This window comes from Coenobita brevimanus, chromosome 88 (genome assembly GCF_032717465.1).
Source record: "Coenobita brevimanus isolate Jiangsu-jjx chromosome 88, ASM3271746v2, whole genome shotgun sequence".
Classification (NCBI taxonomy): domain Eukaryota; kingdom Metazoa; phylum Arthropoda; class Malacostraca; order Decapoda; family Coenobitidae; genus Coenobita; species Coenobita brevimanus.
The window spans coordinates 13,484,071-13,504,096 of record NC_137041.1 but is presented as its reverse complement, the minus strand read 5'-3'; positions in this window follow the sequence as shown (position 1 = coordinate 13,504,096).

The following is a 20,026-nucleotide window of genomic DNA, read 5'->3' as shown; positions in this document are numbered from 1 at the left end:
TTGTTTCTCACACAGGTCTGCTATTAAAGGACGCAATAAGGTCGTTTGTGTTCTCTTAATAAAATACAAATGCCTGTACTTGGCTGTCTTCCCTCACGCCTCGTATCCTCATTTCGTTATTACTTGCGGCTATGCTTTACTGTGTGTGTGTGTGTGTGTGTGTGTGTGTGTGTGTGTGTGTGTGTGTAAACCGGTATGTATTCAACTTTGTGCGTGTCTGTCTGTTAATTTACTCAAAAGAAGAAACCTAAGGCTGACAACCAGCAAAACTTGCCGTTAAACGTTATGTGTTCATGCATTTGCCTGTGTCTATGTACATCTGAATACATTTTTGTAAGCGTGCATCTGTTATTACCTGTATATGTATGTCTGTGTGGGCTCCCCACACTGCCTTTTTATGTGGCTCTCATTACTGTTTCACTTACTCTTAACAGAACTGTCAGAGCCCCATACTCACTCACCTGAATAAAATCCTTAAGCATTAGGTGGAAGAAAACGCGAGAGAATGCGCAAAAATGGGAGGTTTAAAGAATAATGCGAAGGGAGATGGAGAGCAAAAAGAAACTGAAATTATACAACAATCACAAAGTCAAGAAACAAGATCAAGGGAATAATATGAAAAATGATGAAAGAAGCGAGAACGAAAGTGAGAAAGTTTTCACCACAAAGACAGATTGAATATCTTTGATATAAATACCCGAAGAACAAGTAGTGAAAAGACAATGGGGAAAGAAGTTTTAAAGTTTTGTTGCCATCCGTCCATCCATCATCCAACCCTATTTTGCACCAGGAGAAGAGTAGGAGCCCGGGGCTAGACAAGCTGGTCCTGACATTTAAGATGAGACTGACCAGCCTCACTCATCCCTGCCTGGCTTTACGTGAGCAATAAACCCCAACCATCCCTTGGATACAAACCTACACAGGCTAAATCCGATTGGAGCACCATAATTACCCACTAAACCACCAGACGCCATAATTTGGTTATATGGTTACCACCCAGCATAGTAAATCGTTTCCTGGGGTACACGAAACCATTTGGCTTGTCACTCAGTGTACAGTCACCCATAGGCAGAAGCAAGAGGAAAGAATGAAGGAAAGTAAGACAGAAGAGAGAGTGTAAAGTCACCCATAGACAGAAAGAAAAAAATGAAAGAAAGAAAGACAGACGAGGAAGGAAGGAAGAGAGGAAAGGGTAGACACCCAAAGCAGCACTACATCAAGTGAGTGAATGGTGAGCGCCTCCACCTACCATCAATGTACGATGGGGAAAACATGGCCATATTGTTCATGGTGTTTTCAGCATTCTTTCCATATTCCCCTTTATTCACACACCTCCCAGTACCTTGATACACCTGTTAACATGTCTCTTTACTTGGGTTTCTTTGGATTATTATATTTTTACAGTGCCTCAGCAATGGGCATGGAAGTTATAGGTAGTTTGCCAGTGATTTCCCTGCTTATGACGTCATCTACGCTTGTGCCTGCCAGCCACCTTCTAAGTATGTGAATTGGAATGTTATTTGATAATAATGTTTGCCCGTCGGGCACTGCCCTGAAGAGGTTATTTGGGAGATGCCTAATTCCTGAAGGGTTTGCTTATATACCTTTAAAACAATGTTACCACTCTGATCAGACTGAACCTTCTTCAGCAGGCCAAACTTGGTAAAGAAAATAAATATCTCTCTCACCAATACCTTAGCTGAACAGTATTTCAAAGGTTTGGGTTCAGGGTACCGTGAGTCCAAATAAACATCTACCTCACCACCGCCTTAACTGGACAATTCCTCAAAGGGAGGGTTTCAGGATAACATGTGGCCTTATCCATCATCGGGAGTATATAGCTGTGCCCTAAAGATGTCTTGGGCAGAGGACCGACAACATCAATCAGAACACTACTGAATGGGGCATAAAAAACAGGGAGGGGGGGACCAAGGGAGCTATTGGAATAGATTTATTACTCTTCACTAGCTGGCAGGTGTGACACATCCTACAATACCTGAAGACATCTCTAAGGATGCCAGGCCAATAGAAGTTTTGCCAAATGCGGACAAAGTCATTCTAGAACTTAAATATCCTTCTAACGTGGAGATCTTTAGTGGAAAAGTTTCTAGAGAAGGGAAAGAAGTTGTATGCGGTCTTCATGGATTTGGAGAAAGCATATGACAGGGTGGATAGACAAGGATTGTAGAAAGTATTAACCCCTACACCGCGGGCTTGTTTACCAATGTTTTGCGTGTCCCGCGGGCTCCGACAGACTCTCAAAAAATATTTGCCAAAAATCAGTTACTGGTCCTAAAATAATAAAATTACATATGCTTATGGCACATACCTTCAGCTTTCCCCTGGAATGTTTGTTGAGCCTTTGTCGTTACCATAGGACTTGTGGAGACCTCTGAAGTAGGGTAACGAAGTCTCCACTTTACACTTCCCGACAACCCGTAATATGATTACCACAGCCAGATACAAACACTATAAACACTATTCTACAATTTTCAAGTAGTTTGGGATCCATACTCCAAAAAAAAAACACTGTGAAAGCAATGGAAATTACGAGCGTGTCTGATCGTCGCACTTGCGCTAGTTCGCTCTAGGCACTCTGTCATTTATTATTCATAAAACCCCTCACACTTTATATTTCTATTACTATATCACACTTATATATATCTGGAGTCTTTCTCCATAAGTTTCCTTCAGTCGTATTAGTTTATTGTCACTGAAGTCATTCAATTTTTCATTCAGTAAAATACGTAGAGAGCCACGGATTCACTTTCACTGTTATAACATAAATTATTTGTACTCATATTCTTATATTACTATTTACTTACATTACTATTTACATTTTCTATTCTATTTTCAATATTTACCCTGCTATTTTACTTACACTTTGTTATTCGCTGTCACTTTCAGTAAGATAAAACTATAATACACTGTTCAATCATATGAACTGAACATCCAATGCTTTCACCTGCTGTTTACACATTATTTACACATTATTTCCAAATCATTCTGCTTCCACACTTGCACTGTTAGAACTGCTTCTGGCTGTGGTAATCGAAGAAGCAGGTAACACAGAGGGGAACCTGGCACTCAGCGCACTGCCAAGAGGTGCGTTTATGCTCAGGTGTGCGGCGGGTGGTATGCGCATATACCTGACACCTGCGAATTGCAGCCTTCCTTTTCCCTGTGGCAGGCATAAGCTCAAGTCTGTGCCGATCCATATACGCCCTCTGCTCAAGTCGGTCGGGAAGTGTTACTGGATGGCGCCTTGGAGTTGCTGCTGTCACCCTACCATATCTTTCCAGCAGCTGCTGGACACAAGCCTGGCGAACAACCTCAGGGAGAAGGACTTGGGTGGCTTGACCTTCATCTTGTACAGGATGAAGGAGTTCAGCATCGTCATATCTATCAGATGCAGAAAAACTTTCCTGTACCACCTAGTATTCTTCCTGAGGCAGTCGATCTCACCAATCATCATGTTGGACTTGTCCACCATCCGCATGTTGATATTATAGTCCAACACAGCATCAGGTTTCATCACAGGTTCGCCTGTCCTACGGTCGACCTTCCCACTGTCTCTCATCTCCCCCTTGTGTACGGTGGTGAGCATGTGCACGACCCTCTTGTCATACCACCGTATTGCCAGCATCTTCTCACACTTGCGTAGGTGCACGTCTCCTCGCTGTGAGGTTCCCGCCTCTGGGAATTTGGGGAAGTGGGCATGATTACTTTTCACAGTGCCGCAGGAGCCAATGCCGTGCTCAGAAAGGTATTTGGCAAGTTTCGGTGCTGTATAGTAGTTGTCTGTATACAGCACATGATTCCCACCAAAATACTTTTCTAGGAGCACTTTCACTACACAGCCTGAGAAGCCAAGGGGGTGTGTTTTATCCAGATCGACAGTGCTGGCTGAATATATGACGAAGTCAAGGATGTACCCCGTCTTACAGTCGTACAGTACAAAGAAAATTCCAAAGCGATGGCGTTTGCTTGGAATGTACTGAACAAACCGAAGACGTCCTCTGAACAAAACCAAGGATTCGTCAATGACAACCTTCTGAAAGGGGTGGAAGAATGACATAAACTTATCCTTCATTCTGCTCAGAATCTCCTGGATCTTCCAGAATGGGTTGGTTTGGGAAGGTACATCGTTGTCGGCAAAGTGCAGGTTTTCCATGATGTTCCAGAAGCGATCTCTGGCCATGTACTTATTGAAGGTGGGTGAGGGTAGTAAGGGGTCCATGGACCAGTATTCTTCCAACTCATGCTTCTTGGAGTGTGGCATGAGAAGCATGAGGGCAAAGAACACATACAGCTCCTGCACTCCCAGCATGGACCACTGTTGCATCTTGGCTGCACCTGTACCACTTGCAGCACGTTGTGATTCATACCTATTGGTCTCATCACATATGTGCTGCATGACTTCGTCATCTAGGAAGGCCAAAAGTCGACACACTCAGCATTTTCGTCTATAGTGAAGGCAGGCAGAACTCCTGAGGAGCTCTCATCAAAAACTAGATTTTCTGGCACAAAATCTGACCCTTCCGTCCACGCGAAGGGGTCCAGGATTCCCTGTCGTGTAGTGTAGGGCGGGTGGTGGTGGTGGTGGTGGAGGTTGGCTGTGAGGGAGGTTTATCTCAGTCAAGGTCACTCGCACTGACCCTAGGTTGCCATACACCACTAGCAGCCCTTACCCTACTAGCTACACTACTTTTCATTCTCCTTGATTTACCTCTACCTCTACGGCCTGCCTTCGCTGTTGATGCTGGTGGTGACTCCGACAACGAAGACTCCGGAGATAACTCAGCCGATGATGATGAAGAAATGAGTGAAGTGGGGCTTGGGGAACGGGGAGGTGAATGCACTCGTGACTCATGGCGGGCTGGGTCACGTGGGGGCATTGTTCTGGGGCTAACACGCTGCCTTTTCACTCCCTTCCCAAATTCCTGTCCTTGCTGCACTAAAGGCTCCTTTCCCTTGGAGCTAGACACTGATTCACTTACTGTAGAACTCGTTGTTGCTGTTTCTGGCGCGATAACCTCACCCAGCTCATCACACGATTCACCCGAATCGTCATAGTCACTGTCCATCATAATCATGGACAATTCTGCCAGTTCACGTGCCACTGCAGAGTCACTAAGGCCTTTCCTGCTTGCCTCACTACTTTTCTTAGGAGTAGAGGTCATGGGGCCCTTTGCAATGGGCGCAGAAGCGGCAGGAATGGCGGGGCGCGAGTGCGACATCATTTCTCTACAGCGGAGGACAAGGAACCAAATGCCGCAGCTTATCTGAGAAGGGAAGGGTTGACAATGACACTTTAGGCTGACTGCTGCTAACTTACAGGCTAATTTTTTATAGGTAGAAAATCTCGGCAATACATAAAGAAATAGGTAGTTCCAGGTGAATGTAAATGTCAATTAGGATTCTCCCTTCCTTTCTGATATATATTTTTATTACAGACATTGATTACAAGGCATAAATCAAAGGGGAAATTACCGTGGTAATGTAGCGAATGAATGCACATGAGGTTTTGTCAGGTGATAATTAGCCAATTTCTGATGTATAACACTATCACTTACCTGTTTTTTTTTTTTGGTATATATTATTTTGTATAAGTATAGGGCATAGGGCTTATTTCAATGGATGAAATCTGTGGAAAAATTTGGGGGAAATTTGCGTAGCGCAGCGTGGCGTGGGAGGTGAGAGGACAGGGTAATGGAGGGCAGGTAGGGAGGGGAGTCACGAAGGGGGTAAAATCGCTAAATTGTCAACAATGGATGGGAGTACAGATGAGATTTGGAGTGCTGACTAGTGTTGGACATTGGCAGTACTGATAGATGATACAAGCCACCACTTGAGAGCCCGGGATAATTCAAAATAACACAGAATCACAAAAGTGACGCACCGCAGTATGATCCATTGTGGCCAAGCGTCACGAAAGTGACGCCCCGCGGTTAAGGGGTTAAGAATATATGGAGTAGATGGGAAGTTGCTGGATGCTGTGAAGAGTATGTATGATGGTGCTAAGGCTGCAGTGCATGTGGATGGTGAACTGTGTGAATTTTTCTCTTTGAAGGTTGGGTTGAAACAGGGATGTGTCATGTCTCCATGGTTGTTCAGTCTGTACATGGATGGGGTAATAAGAGAGGCAGTGGATGTTGGAGTGGCCCTTGTGAGAGAGGGTAGTGTTTGGAAACTCCATGTACTGTTGTTTGCAAATGATACTGTGTTGTTAAATGAAGACGAATGGGAGCTGCAAGGCTTGTTCGATGAGTTTGGGAGAGTGTGTAAGAAATGGAATCTAAAGGTGAAGGTAGGGAAGAGTAAAGTGATGGTCTTTGAGAGAGGTGAAGTCAGTGAATGTACAGTGTGGTTGGATGGTGAGGATTTGGAAAATGTGAGTACGTTTAAGTACTTTGGCAGTGTGATGAGTAAGGATGGAAGTTTGGAGGGTGAAGTGCTTGAAAGGGTACAACAAGAAAGAAAGGTTGCTGGTTCCTTGCAAGCAGTGATAAGGAACAGGGAAGTGAGCATGGAAGTGAAAAAGTTACTACATGATAGTATTGTGATACCAACTCTAACTTATGGAAGTGAAGCTTGGACGTTGTTGGAAGGACACAAGTCAAGAGTGAGAGCAGTGGAAATGAGTTATTTAAGAGGAGCCTGTGGAATCACATGGAGAGACAGGCTGACAAATGAGGATATAAAGGAACGTTGTGGTGTGGATGTGGATGTGATAGGAAGCGTTAGGAAGAACACACTGAGGTGGTGTGTCCATGTGGAGAGGATGAAGGGTGAGAGACTGACTAGGAGAGTGTATGTGAGTGAGGTGGAGGGGGGGAGAGGGAGGGGGAGGCCAAGGATGAGATGGAGGGATGGAGTGGAGAGGTATATGAGAGAGGGGGTGTGAATTGGGAGCAGGGCAATGAAATGGCGGGGGACAGGGCGACGTGGAGGCGATTTGTTTGTGGCCATCCCGTAAGGGATTAGGGCGTCTGGCAATAGATAGATAGGTAGATTTAAAAAATCACACTGCAAAACTGTGGGTCAGTGTGAGAATGGCTAACCCTAGCACAGCCATCATCTGCCCTGCTCAAAAACCTGATAGGGTGAATATACATCATGCTTAGGACATGTATCATTTGTCGCCCTGGTGCATCTTATCAACAACATTATCATAGCTGCATATCAGGACCTGTGAACGCAGGAATATCAGTCATCAATAGAAAGTGAGAAAAAGGAGTGATGGTTTTTCTCCGACTGTAGCTCACCTGATCCGGACCAATACAATATTCCTCAAATCCGGAACCTGGCTAGATTGTACGGATGTGTGTGTGTGTCTGTGTGTGTGTGTGTGTGTGTGTGTGTGTGTTTTCTTACCTAACTGTTCTTACCTAATTGCATCTTTTTAGGACTGAGTCACGCTCATACTGCCCCGTGTTCTGAACCATTTTTGCCACACATGTCTTTGAATTTTTAAATAATAATGACACACACTATTTCATTCGGTAGTGCATTCCACTGATCAATTGCTCTATTTGCGGAACTGAATTTCCATACGTCTTTTTCACCTCCCTTTTTGTATAGTTTTTTGTAGTGTCCTCTTGATGTTGCATCTTCATAGGTTATATACTTATTTATGTATATTTTCTCTTTTCCTGTGACGTTTTTATATAACATAATCACGTCTGCTCTATTCCTTCTCTCTTGTAATGTTGGTAGGTTTAATTTTCCTAGTCTGTTTTCATAGCTTAGATCCCTTAAGCTTGGAGCCCATCTTCTAGCAGCCCTTCGTACTTTTTTTTTTTTTTATGTGGATTCCAGACTACAGATACATACTCCAGAGTTGGTCTAATGAATGATGTGATTATCTTTCTCAGCATATCTACATTTATATACGTGAATGTTGCTCTCATATTAGCAGGCAATGTGTACATTCTCTGCACTTTGCCATTAATGTTGTCAGCCGGTGATAGTCTGTAACTGACAATCACTCCCAAGTCATTCTTCTTTTCTGATAAGTGTAGGGTTGAACTTACTAACCAGTAATCCCAGTCTGGTCTTTTTTTTTACTTCTACCGAACTTGATTACGTGGGATTTGTCCACAATGAATTCCATTTGCCATCTACTTCTCCGTTCATGTAGCTTATTTATTTCTTCTTGTTGCTCTCCGCAAGAGGCTGTGTTTGCAAGTTTCCTTTGTATTTTTGCATCATCAGCAAACATGCTGTGATGGCTTCCACTGCCAATGCTGCCGTCTATGTCATTTATACATACTAAAAACATAACTGGTGCCAGCACTGAGCCCTGTGGAACTCCAGTTGTTACTTCTTTCCATGATGAGGAATTTCCCCTTAGCACTGTTCTCATTTTCGTTTTTCTGAGAAAATCTTCCACCAGTACAGATTACCATGGATTCCTCCTTGATGATGCAGCTTCCATAGAAGTTTTTGGTGTGGTATCCTGTCAAATGCTTTCTTGAATCCAAATAGGTGCTGTCTACCCGTCCTCCTCTTTTATGTAGTGTTTCTTCAACTCTGTTACAATAGCATAATAGATTAGTAACACATGAATATCCCTTTCAAAATCGAACTGTCTCTGTGTTATCCTACTGTGTTTTTCCAGATGATTTACCAAAATTTCCCTTATCAGTTTTTGTAATATTTACTTATGATGCTGGTTAGTGATCCTAGTCGGTAATTAAGTGGATTTTGTCAATTTCCTATCTTGAAGAGGAGAACAATGTTTGCCTTCTTCCAAATATCATGTAGCTTACCTTGTCTTAGGGATTCCCTGAATATTAAATGTATTGGTCTCCTTAACTCTTCTGCACATTTATGTAATACCCAACTTGAAATCCCGTCAGTATGTCTGTGGTGTGAAGACACCCCTAGCGCCTGTCTATCTGCTGACAGCGAACTCCGTAGAGCTCTCTCTCTCTCTCTCTCTCTCTCTCTCTCTCTCTCTCTCTCTCTCTCTCTCTCTCTCTCTATATATATATATATATATATATATATATATATATATATATATATATCTATATATATCTATATATATATATATATATACTGTACTTTCTTTGGACTTCACTTTTTTGCTTATATTTGCTCTACATTATTAAACCATCTATATTTTAGCTTCGTATCAAGCTTGACTCATTTCAGATACACTTCGGTAGCAGAGCATGGCCCGTGCACGCCCGACCTCGACGACGTTCACAGCTTGTGTGTGTGTGTGTGTTCTTACCTAATTGTTTTTACCTAATTATATCTTTACAGGAATAAGTCAAGCTCGTACTGTCCCGTGTCTTAAACCATATTTATTGCACATATCCTTAAATTTGTGAATTGTTTTGGCACATTATTTCATTCGGTAGTGCATTCCATTGATCAATTGCTCTGTTTGGGAAACTGAATTTCCTTACGTCTTTATCACCTCTCTTCTTATGCAGTTTTTTGCAGTGTCCTCTTGCTGATGCTTCCCCATATGTTAAGTAATCATTTATGTCTATTTTCTCCTTCTCTGATATGCATTTATATAGCATTATCATGTCACCTCTTTTCCTTCTCTCCTGTAGTGTTGGTAGATTCAGTTTATTTAGTCTTTCTTCGTAGCTTAGGTCCCTTAAACTTGGTATCCATCTTGTAGCGGCCCTCTGAACTTTTTCAATCTTGTCTATGTGTATTTTGAGATGAGGACTCCAGACTACTGATGCATACTTCAGGGTTGATCTAATGAATGATGTTATTATCCTTCTTAGCATGTCTTCATTTATGTATGTGAATGCTATTCTCATATTTGCAAGCAGTGTATACATGTTCCGTACCTTCTCGCTGATGTGGTCAGCCGGAGATAGTCTGTTATTGATAATTTCACACCTAGGTCCTTCTCTCTTTCTGATGTGTATAGGGTTTTATTTCCTAATGTATAATCCCAATCAGGTCTTTTTCCACTTTTACCAAACTTAATTACATGACACTTGTCCACATTGAATTCCATTTGCCATGTATTACTCCATTCATGAAGTTTATTTAATTCTTCTTGTAGCTCTTTACAAGAGTCTGTGTTAGTAATTCTCCTTTGTATTTTTGCATCATCTGCAAACATATTCAGATAGTTTTCATTTCCAGTGTTACTATCTATATCATTTATATACACTAAATACATGATTGGTGCCAGCACTGAACCCTGTAGTACTCCACTAGTCACTTCTTTCCATGATGAGTAGTTTCCCCTTAGTACCGTTCTCATTTCTCTTTTTATGAGAAAATCTTGCATCCAACAAAACAGTTTGCCTCGAATTCCTCCTTGATGGTACAGTTTCCATAAAAGTCTTTGGTGTGGTACTGTATCAAATGCTTTCTTGAAATCTAAATAGATACTGTCCACCCATCCTTCTCTTTCCTGTATTGTGTTTGTTACTCTGTCATAGTAGCTCAACAGATTAGTAACACATGATTTTCCTTTTCTGAAACCAAACTGTCTTTCTGTTATCGTACTGTGTTCTTCTAGATGATTTACCCAAGCTTTTCTTATAAGCTTTTCTAATACCTTGCTTACAACACTGGTCACTGATACTGGTCGGTAGTTGAGTGGATTTTGTCTATTTCCTTTCTTGATTAAGGGGACAATATTCGCTTTCTTCCAAATATCAGGTAGTTTACCTTGACTCAAGGATTTCTTGAAAATTAAAAATAATGGTTTACATAACTCCTTTGCACATTCTCGTAGTACCCAACATGAAATTTCATCAGGACCATTTGCTTTTCCTCTGTCTAATTTACTTAACTCCTCCTGCATTACTTTTCTGATATTTGTATATCTGGTAGTATGTGTGGACATGCATATTCCACATAGTCCCTCTCAAATTTTTTTTCTTCTGTAAAAACTAATTGGGAGTTCTTATTTAGCGCTTCACAAATATCTTTCTCTTGTGTGTAAGTGATTCCCTCGTCCGTAATGGATTGTATTATATCTTTTACTTTGGTTTTGCTTCTGATGTAGCTGTAAAATAGCTTTGGTTGATCACTACTTTTATTTATTATATCCTTCTCAAACTGTTTTTGGGCTTCCCTCCTTATTCTTGTATAATCGTTTCTTGCCTGTTTGTAATTATTATACGCCCTTTCCCTATGGTGTCTACTGTATCTATTCCACAACAAATCTCTTCTTTCTTTTGATTTTTTACATTCGGTATTGAACCATTTCTGTATTTTCTTATCTGCTTCTTTGAGCTGTGGGATGTACTTCTGGACTCCTATTTCATAAAATTCACAGAATTTTTTATATACAGCATTTAAATCTTGTCCTCTAAGCTCATTTTCCCAATCAACTTCTAAGAAATACTTCTTTAGGTCTTGATAATTTCCCTTTTTATAGTTTAGGCTCTTTTTGTAACTTTCATTGCTGTTAACTATGTCATATGCTATCCTGAAGTTGCAATTTAGTACTGCATAGTCGCTTTTGCCGAGTGGAGGGTGATATATTAAACTGTCAATATCATTTTCTTGCCTAGTAAATATTAGATCTAGCATTGAAGGTACATCGAGTCCTCTTTTTCTGGTGGTTTGCCTCACATGTTGCGTCAGGAAAAACTCTTGCACGAGATCTAGGAGCTTTTGGTCCCAACAGCTTTCTTGGCTAGTTATATCTAGAGTATTCCAATTTATATTTGTATTAAAATCCCAGTTAGTATAATTCTTTCCGATTTCTCTTCCATTTTATGTAGTAATGATCTTAAACTCTAAATTGTACTCTCTACCAGGTCCTCATATTCGTCTCTTTCTCATGTGTTTGATCTGGGTGGCATGTACAAATTGGCTACAATTATTTTCCCTTCAGATGTGTTGATCTCTATTGCAATCAGTTCTTCTTGCGATGGTATATCTAGTTTTATTTCATTGACTTTTAGATTTTTCTTAGTTAATATTATAATTCCTCCTCCCTTTTATAAATTTCTGTCTCTTCTCCATATATTGTATTCCTCTAAGTTTAGTATGTCATTGGATATCCTTGGTGTTAATTTTGTTTCAGTTAGGCATATTATATGCGGTTCATTTTCTCTGACATAATCATTCATCTCTAGTAATTTAGATATCATTCCATCCACATTTGAGTACATCAACTTTATCATCTTGTTTATATACTTGTCATGACATGGTTCTACTACCTTCCTCCTTTTTATTCCCTCCTGTTTGTGTACCACTTTCGTACCTGCAATCCTATTACTTTGTAAAAAAAATGTGTTATTCTCCTCTTCTGATCTTCCCTTATTTTTTGTTTTTGCTTCCTCCCTCTTGTCTTTCAGTAATTCCAGTTCCTCTTGTGTTAGGCATCTTTTTATCCATACATTTTTGAACTCTTCTTTTTCCATAAGATTCTTTGCATTTTTTAGTATCTCCTCCACAGTGTTTACACTCTGGAAAGTTACCTTTAGAGGTCTTGTCTTGCTTTTCTCGTATTTCCCTAACCTTTTGTGTTCCTCTATATCTTTATTACAGATTTCCTCTGATACTTCTTTCAGTAAGCTCATTACATTTGCCATCTCCTTTTTGCTTCTTGTGATCTTGTTTTTTACTTCTTCCTCTTCTATACCAGTGATTACTATAGATTTGTTGATATCTACTGAATCTCTAACTAACTTTGGGTTGTTTTGGATTATTCTTTTCACTTCCTTTTTAATGCTCTTTCCCTCTACCCTTGTTTCTAAGTCTTTCTTTACTTTCACCATTTCAGCATACGTGGTTTCCACATCATTTTTGTAGCTTTGCACAGCTTCATTCACCTGTGTTATCTTCTCCTCAGTATCACTGCTCTGGTCTATCAGACTGCTTACTTGCCTAATTGTCTCTGTATCATTTTTGAACTCTTCCATAATACTCTTGTGATTGACTACTGTACTTGCCATTTCACTCATTTTCTTCCTAAGTGTACTCAATTCCACTGTTAGTTCACTGATGGTTGTGTCTTTCTTGTTGGCCTCCCTTCCTAGTTTTTCTATTTCTTCCTTTTGCAAGTGCATCTGGTTCTTTATTTCATCAATTTAATTTTTGAAAGTCATCTCCAGTTTGTGTACACGTTCAACCAGTCTATTGTGAGTCTCCACTTCAACCAGTTCTTGGTAGAAATCATCATCTTCCTTTCTACCTTTATCCCTTTTCTTTTCCAAATTTGCTTTACTAAAGTATGTGTCCATTTTGCAATACTTAAAGCACAGTGTACTTACATTCCCTGGGGCAGTTGTAGTCTAAACAAACCTCAGCTGACTGAGCGCATTCTTTTGCCACTCGGTTCTCTTTTCTGTTTGAACAAGTCTTGTTTAAACTTCTTATTATTTTTTTTTTTAATAAAAATTCATTTAGTCTAACCTGGTACAGAGCTTGACTCATATAAAGATACTAATTTAGGTAATGCCACTGGCCGTGCTGGCTCGGTATGGAGCGCTGTCAGCGCACGTCTGTTCTCCTTGACTCCTTTTGTGTGTGTGTGTGTGTGTAAAGGAGAGAGAGAGAGAGAGAGAGAGAGAGAGAGAGAGAGAGAGAGAGGGAGAGGGAGTATCAAGGATGATGGCGTAGATGAACAGATGTGTAGTATATTTCCTTTTGCATCATCTGATATTATGTTAACCCGGTGCAGATGGTGATGCATTTTTCATTTCATACTTCTTGCCTTTCAAATGATTTCATTCACTGTAGGAGAAACTTTCCAAATCTGACGAGTTAGATATAGCCTTGAGTAACCCTTTTTTGCTAGAGATCAGTACTAAGTTAAATAAAATCCTCTGGTTGCAGTTAGAATTAAGAGTATTCCATTGATATGAATCATCAGTGTTCGTTTCTATTCATGAAACCGTGAACAATATGTAAAACTAAATTTTGTGGCCAATCAGACAGAAGGGTGAATCACCCAACCACCGGCTTTTGGATTTCGTGTAAGAGGTTGGCTAGGTGGTAATATGAATATTTTAAATGAATCAGCTTTCGACCCAAAACAGTAAATAAATCACGTGGCGGTCAAACTGTACGAACAAAAATTAAAATAGTGCAAATTCCAGTCTCACTCCTTCCTGCTCCAAGGGCTTCTTTCCTGCATGTCATTTTCATGTAACTGTGTTTGACAATAGACCATTAACTTTTTTACAGCTTCTCTCCGAGGACTTTTTTTTTATGTCTTGGTTAACGTTCACCTTAGTGAGCACTCAGGTTATGAAGTGATTAATACACGCTGCATAAAATTCCCACAGTTCGAAATATATAATTAAGCATCTATACTCCGTTTTTTTTTATTGAGGGGAAGATGCACTTGACAGGTTGTTGATGATTGGCTGAATGCAACATGTCCAAAAAATATTTACTAACCCAAATTTCCCCTTCAGATATTTGTTGTCAGTTAATAATGCTAGATTATGAAGTAATGTTGCATTCAGCCAATAATCATCAATCAGTCAAATGCATCTTCGCCTCGATAAAAAAAAAAATTGAGTATAGGAGATCTCATCATAATGAAGTGGTTACCCCTTCCGTCCGATGATGCATATTTAAGCATATTCTTGCTACATCCAAATGATTCTGAGAAACTATCTGTAGTGATGGGGTTAGACTTAGACAATCTCCATTTACTCCTTGAAAACCCGATATTTCATTGTAAATTAATATCGCCTGGCTCTTATTCCCTGCTTTCCATTACCCACTCCAAAGGGGTATCGTCGGATATCAGAAGGAAGCACCCTCAGCTGCCGTAGGTAATGGTCCACACAAAGCAATTTTAAACTGTCCACGAGTAGGCCTTGCTGATTAAAGTTTTCCACAGTGTGATTTAGTTTTTGTTTAATATAGATTAATGACAATGAGCCATTGTTGGAAAGGGATGTCTACACGTGGTGGCACTAATATTAACGGGGCCGTGGAGTGGACCGGTTTTACAAACGTTTTTCAACTTAACCCCTATCTCCCCGAAGGAAAGATGATGGGCCACAGGAAAGGGATAACTTCAGCCACTATTCCACTGGGCTCAAACTCGATGAAACTGAAGCTAGAACAACCACTTCCATCCAACTTGCTCCATGCTCAAGCTTCTCACTCCTCCCTCCTTCCCCATCTATGTTCAGTCCTTTATGATTAAAAATATCTTTCACTCTATCCATCCACCTTCCCTTGGGGTTCCGACTTCCTTTCCTTCTCCCTGCAGCTGATCTGTACATTTCCATTATCTATCTCGCATCAGCGTTTCTCTCCATATGACCAAAGCACTATGCCATATCCTAGTCTGCCTTTTCCATTATATTACGTCTGTTTCCAGACAAGCCCTTGTACAATGCAAAGAGGATATCAAGGTGCGTTAATATTTTATGGTCATTTGGAGAGAACATTTAATGAGAAATTAGTAAGAAAAACTGAAGGGATCTATCTGTGAACAACTGTCCATTAGATCTAAAGCAATATTTAAAAACAAAAAAAATGGTGAGTGGGGTGTGCCTGCAGAGATGGATGAGAATGGCAGTGCTCTAGTGGACATTTGTGCAGGGAGGGGGTTGGTGATAGCCAATACCCTCTTCAGACACAAAGTAATCCATAGGTATACATGGCGAGTGATGAGAAGGGTGGATGGAGAACTGATTGAACGAAAGGCAATGATTGATTATGTGTGTGTGGATGGCAGGAAGGTGTGTAATGTATGCAAGAGTATATAGGGTATATAGAGGTTGGGGTAGTGGACTTTCTGACCACCACCAGAATCAATGTCCAAATGAAATGGAGTAATAGAAGAAGGGAGGGATAGGAGGAAGTAACTCATACAAGGAGGGTGGAAAGGTAACAAGAGGATGAAAACAGGGCAGAACATAAGAGAGAAGCGGAGGAGCGATTGGGTAAATATGAACTAGAGCAGATGGGGGACGTGGAAGGTGTGTGTAAGATATTCACGGAAGAAATCTGTGCAGCTTGTGAGGTGGTGTGTGGGGAGAAGAGAAGACGAAAGGGGATGCAGGGAACAGCATGGTGGAATGAAGAGGTAAGAGAGACTGTGGTACGAAAGAGGAAAGCATTTAGTTAGCGGATGAGAAACAGGGGCGTGGAAGAAGTTGAGAGATGGAAGAGAGAGTTATTTGTAGAGAGGAGGAGAGACGTGAAAAGATTAGAAAGAAAGAGTAAGAAGAGAGTGGATGAGGAATTTGGAAGAAATATGAGTGTAAAATGGAGGGACTGTAAAAAAAAATGTTCTGGAAAGAGGTAAAGAGAGTTAGACAGGGTGCCAAAGAAGTTAGTCAGGGAGTGAAAGATAAAAATGGTAGATTACTAGTGGAGAAGGGAAAAAAAGTGAGTAGATGGAGAGAACACTTTAAGGAACTGTTCAACATAGAGAATGAAAGTACTGCGAGTATAAGTGACTGGGGAAGGCCTGGGAGACAGAAGGATGTGAGAAGAAAGGAAGAAATCAGTAGGATAGAAGTTGTGGAAGCAATGAAGAAAGTTAAAATGGGGAAAGCCTCAGGAATTGATGGGGTGTGTGGTGAAATCCTAAAGCATGGGGGAGAGAGAGAGTAGTAGAATGGATATGGAGGATGTGCAGATTGGCCTGGGAGGAAGGTAGAGTCCCGGAGGATTGGAAGTCAGGTATACTTATTCCCCTGTGCAAAGGAACAGAGGAAAAAGAAGCATGTGGTAATCATAGGGGCATTTGTCTTCTTAGTGTAATGGGAAAAGTATATGGTAGAACCTTTATTGACAGAATTAGAGGGAAAAAACAGAGGAATTAGTTGGAGAAGAACAGGAAATAGGTTGTGTAGATCAGATATTCATTATTAGATCATTAGTGGAAAAGTTTCTAGAGAAAGGAAAGAAGTTGTATGCAGCCTTCATGGATTTGGAGAAAGCATATGACAGGGTGGATAGACAAGGATTGTGGAAAGTATTAAGAATATATGGAGTAGATGGGAAGTTGCTGAATGCTGTGAAGTGTATGAATGACGGTGCTAAGGCTGCAGTGCATGTGGATAGCGAACTGAGTGAAATTTTCTACTGGAAGGTAGGATTGAAACAGGGATGTGTCATGTCTCCATGATTGTTCACTGTGTATATGGATGGGGTTGTAACAGAGATACAAGGTAGGGCAGTGGATGTTGGAATGGCCCTAATGAGAAAGGGCAGTGTTTGGAAACTCCCTGTACTGTTATTTGCAGATGATACTGTGTTGTTAAGTGAAGATGAAGGGGAGTTGCAAGGTTTGGTAGACGAGTTTGGGAGAGTGTGTAAGAAATGGAATCTAAAGGTGAATGTAGGGAAGAATAAAATTATGGTCTTCGAGAGAGATGAAGTCAGCGAATGTACAGTGAGGTTGGATGAGGAGGAAATGGAGGATGTGAGTGCGTTTAAGTACTTGGGTAGTGTGATGACTAAGGATGGAAGTTTGGAGGGTGAAGTGCTTGAAAGGGTACAACAAGGAAGAAAGTTTGCTGGTTCCTTGAAAGCTGTGATAAGAAACAGGGAAGTGAGCATGGAAATGAAAAAGTTACTACATGATAGTATTGTGATACCAACTCTAACGTATGAAAGTGAAGCCTGGACCTTGCTGGAGGGACACAAGTCAAGAGTGAGAGCAGTGGAAATGAGTTATTTAAGAGGAGTCTGTGGAGTCACATGGAGAGACAGCTGACAAATGAGGAAGTGAAGGAGCGTTGTGTTGTGGATGTGGATGTGATAGGAAGCGTTACGAGGAACACAGTGAGGTGGTTTGACCATGTGAAGATGGAGAGTGGGAGACTGACGAGGAGAGTGTATGTGAGTGAGGTGGAGGGGGAGAGACGGAGGGGGAGGCCAAGGATGAGATGGAGGGATGGAGTAGAGATGTATATGAGAGAGGAGGTGTGAGCTGGGAGCAGGACAGTGAAATGGCGGTGGGCAGGGCGACATGGAGGCGATTTTTTTGTGGCCACCCCTTACGGGATTAAGGCGTTTGGCAATAGATGGACAGTTACCGTCTTCACGATTGTAATAAAAAATTCAATACCCTAAATGAAATACGTATTCGTTGGTGATAATATTTCATCTCTTTTATCCCAGGACCAGGAACAATCAAATGAAGATGATCCTGGGGGTCCTTGGGGGCGGTAGTGGAGGAGTTAACAGATTCTTCGGTTGTTCTTCCAGTGGATACAAGATCAATCCCAGCCTGGCCCAGGGAATACATTGTCGACTACCAATGGCATGTTATAAAAATCGATGGGTTTATCATATAAACCTTGAGTGAAACAGACCTGTTACGCAGGCCATTCAATCCTGAGGCTGGGTATTAGTGTCAAAACGGTGACGTGTGAAGGTGGGCGAAGCGCAGTAGGACGGCTGAGCCTTGGACAGCGGACGCCGGATCGTCTAGTCCATGTCCAGGTCGGAAGGAAACAAATAATAATTATAAAAAGACCAAGAGTAAGAAACAAGAAGGGAGAAAATGTTGAGTTAAGAAGGAACACCAGTTGTGCGCCACTTGATAATTTCATTCAGCCGAGCACTATGCTCCCTGATGTACAGACTTAATCCCTTCAGTCCAGGGAACTCGTTCATCTTTTATTACACCTGCGGATGAAGCACGATGAGGTTATGTGTCTGGTTCGGATTGACGACATTTCCTCTTGCCTACATATCCTAGTAGTTAAGAGGTTATTGAAGGGTAGATGTGTGTGTGTGTGTGTGTGTGTGTGTGTGTGTGTGTGTGTGTGTGTGTGTGTGTGTGTGTGTGTGTGTGTGTGTGTGTGTGTGTGTGTGTGTGTGTGTGTGTGTGTGTGTGTGTGTGTGTGTGTCAGCAAGATAAAAAAAAAAATCTCTGGTTGCAGTTGCACCTAACTTGGAGTTTTATGACCATCAGGGGAAGGAATTATTATTTTTAGGCCGAAGAAGGTAATAAGTCACAGGTCAAGGGTAAGGTCAGTCCAAACAAGTTTGATCCGATTTTGACCAAATGTGGTGGAAGAGTTATGACATGGGAAAATGTGAAGCTATTCATTATTCACCTCTGACAACAATCGCTCTAAAGTAATAGTGACACTTTGGATCCGATTCATAGCAAACTTTGTGGATGAGTTTAGAGTGGGGTAAGGAGGAACTGAATCGATTTTGAGAGCAATCAGTTAAAGGTTAAGGGTACAGAGCAAGGTCAAAGGTTCAACCTTAAGATCCTTTCACACGATCAGTAATTGCCAGTCGTGTTCGAACACGCTGCACTTCGGTTTGAAAACAATGCGACGAATCACTCTACAACAGTAGATCAGAAGCGGGGAAATTTCTTCAGTTTATCCCATCTACTTGAATATTTCCAACATTTTTTGTCACTACCATGCTTCAAAACCACAGGTACCCATTGATCATGTGGACTGGCCTTTGGATTGATTTTTTGGCGTGGGTGTTGCACTCTGAGTGTTTTTCCTGTTCTTGTTGTGACTTGTCGATTTTATTCAGCCTGAGAGAGCATCCTAGTAATGAAGGGTTGCTGAAGTGCAGGTTTAACTCCTCCAGTCTGAAGACCCCCCCCATCAGCTATAACAATATAAGAATTATGCTTTCGTCCCAAATTGAATAGGTTAAATTTATCTTAATTTAAGAAGCATTTGTCATTGTCATTGTTTAGGGCAACATCATTTATTTCACATTTTTCGTTTTTGAAGTTCCAGAGAATATAATTTGTCTGTTTCACATACCAATGCACTTTTTTTTTTTTAAAGCTAAAATACGCGCCTCCGCCGCCAGGTCACCCACCCTGCCACCCCCCACCCCGCCGAGGAGCTGCAGCCCTACCCCCACCCCAGGAAGACACCACGGCAGGCCAGGTCACTGTGGGATTGGCCCAGAGCGAGAAGGGCGCCGGGGCGCCCCTAACTTAAGTCCCTCTTCCCCTCAACCTACCCAACAGCGACAATGCAGGAATGAGAGACGACCTCACGGATGGAGCAGCCCTCGCCAGGTTTGGGGTGGGACTGCTCCAGGTACAGTCCCAAGCAACACCGTGCTAATGGCCACTGTACATACCCGGGAGGGAGCGGCC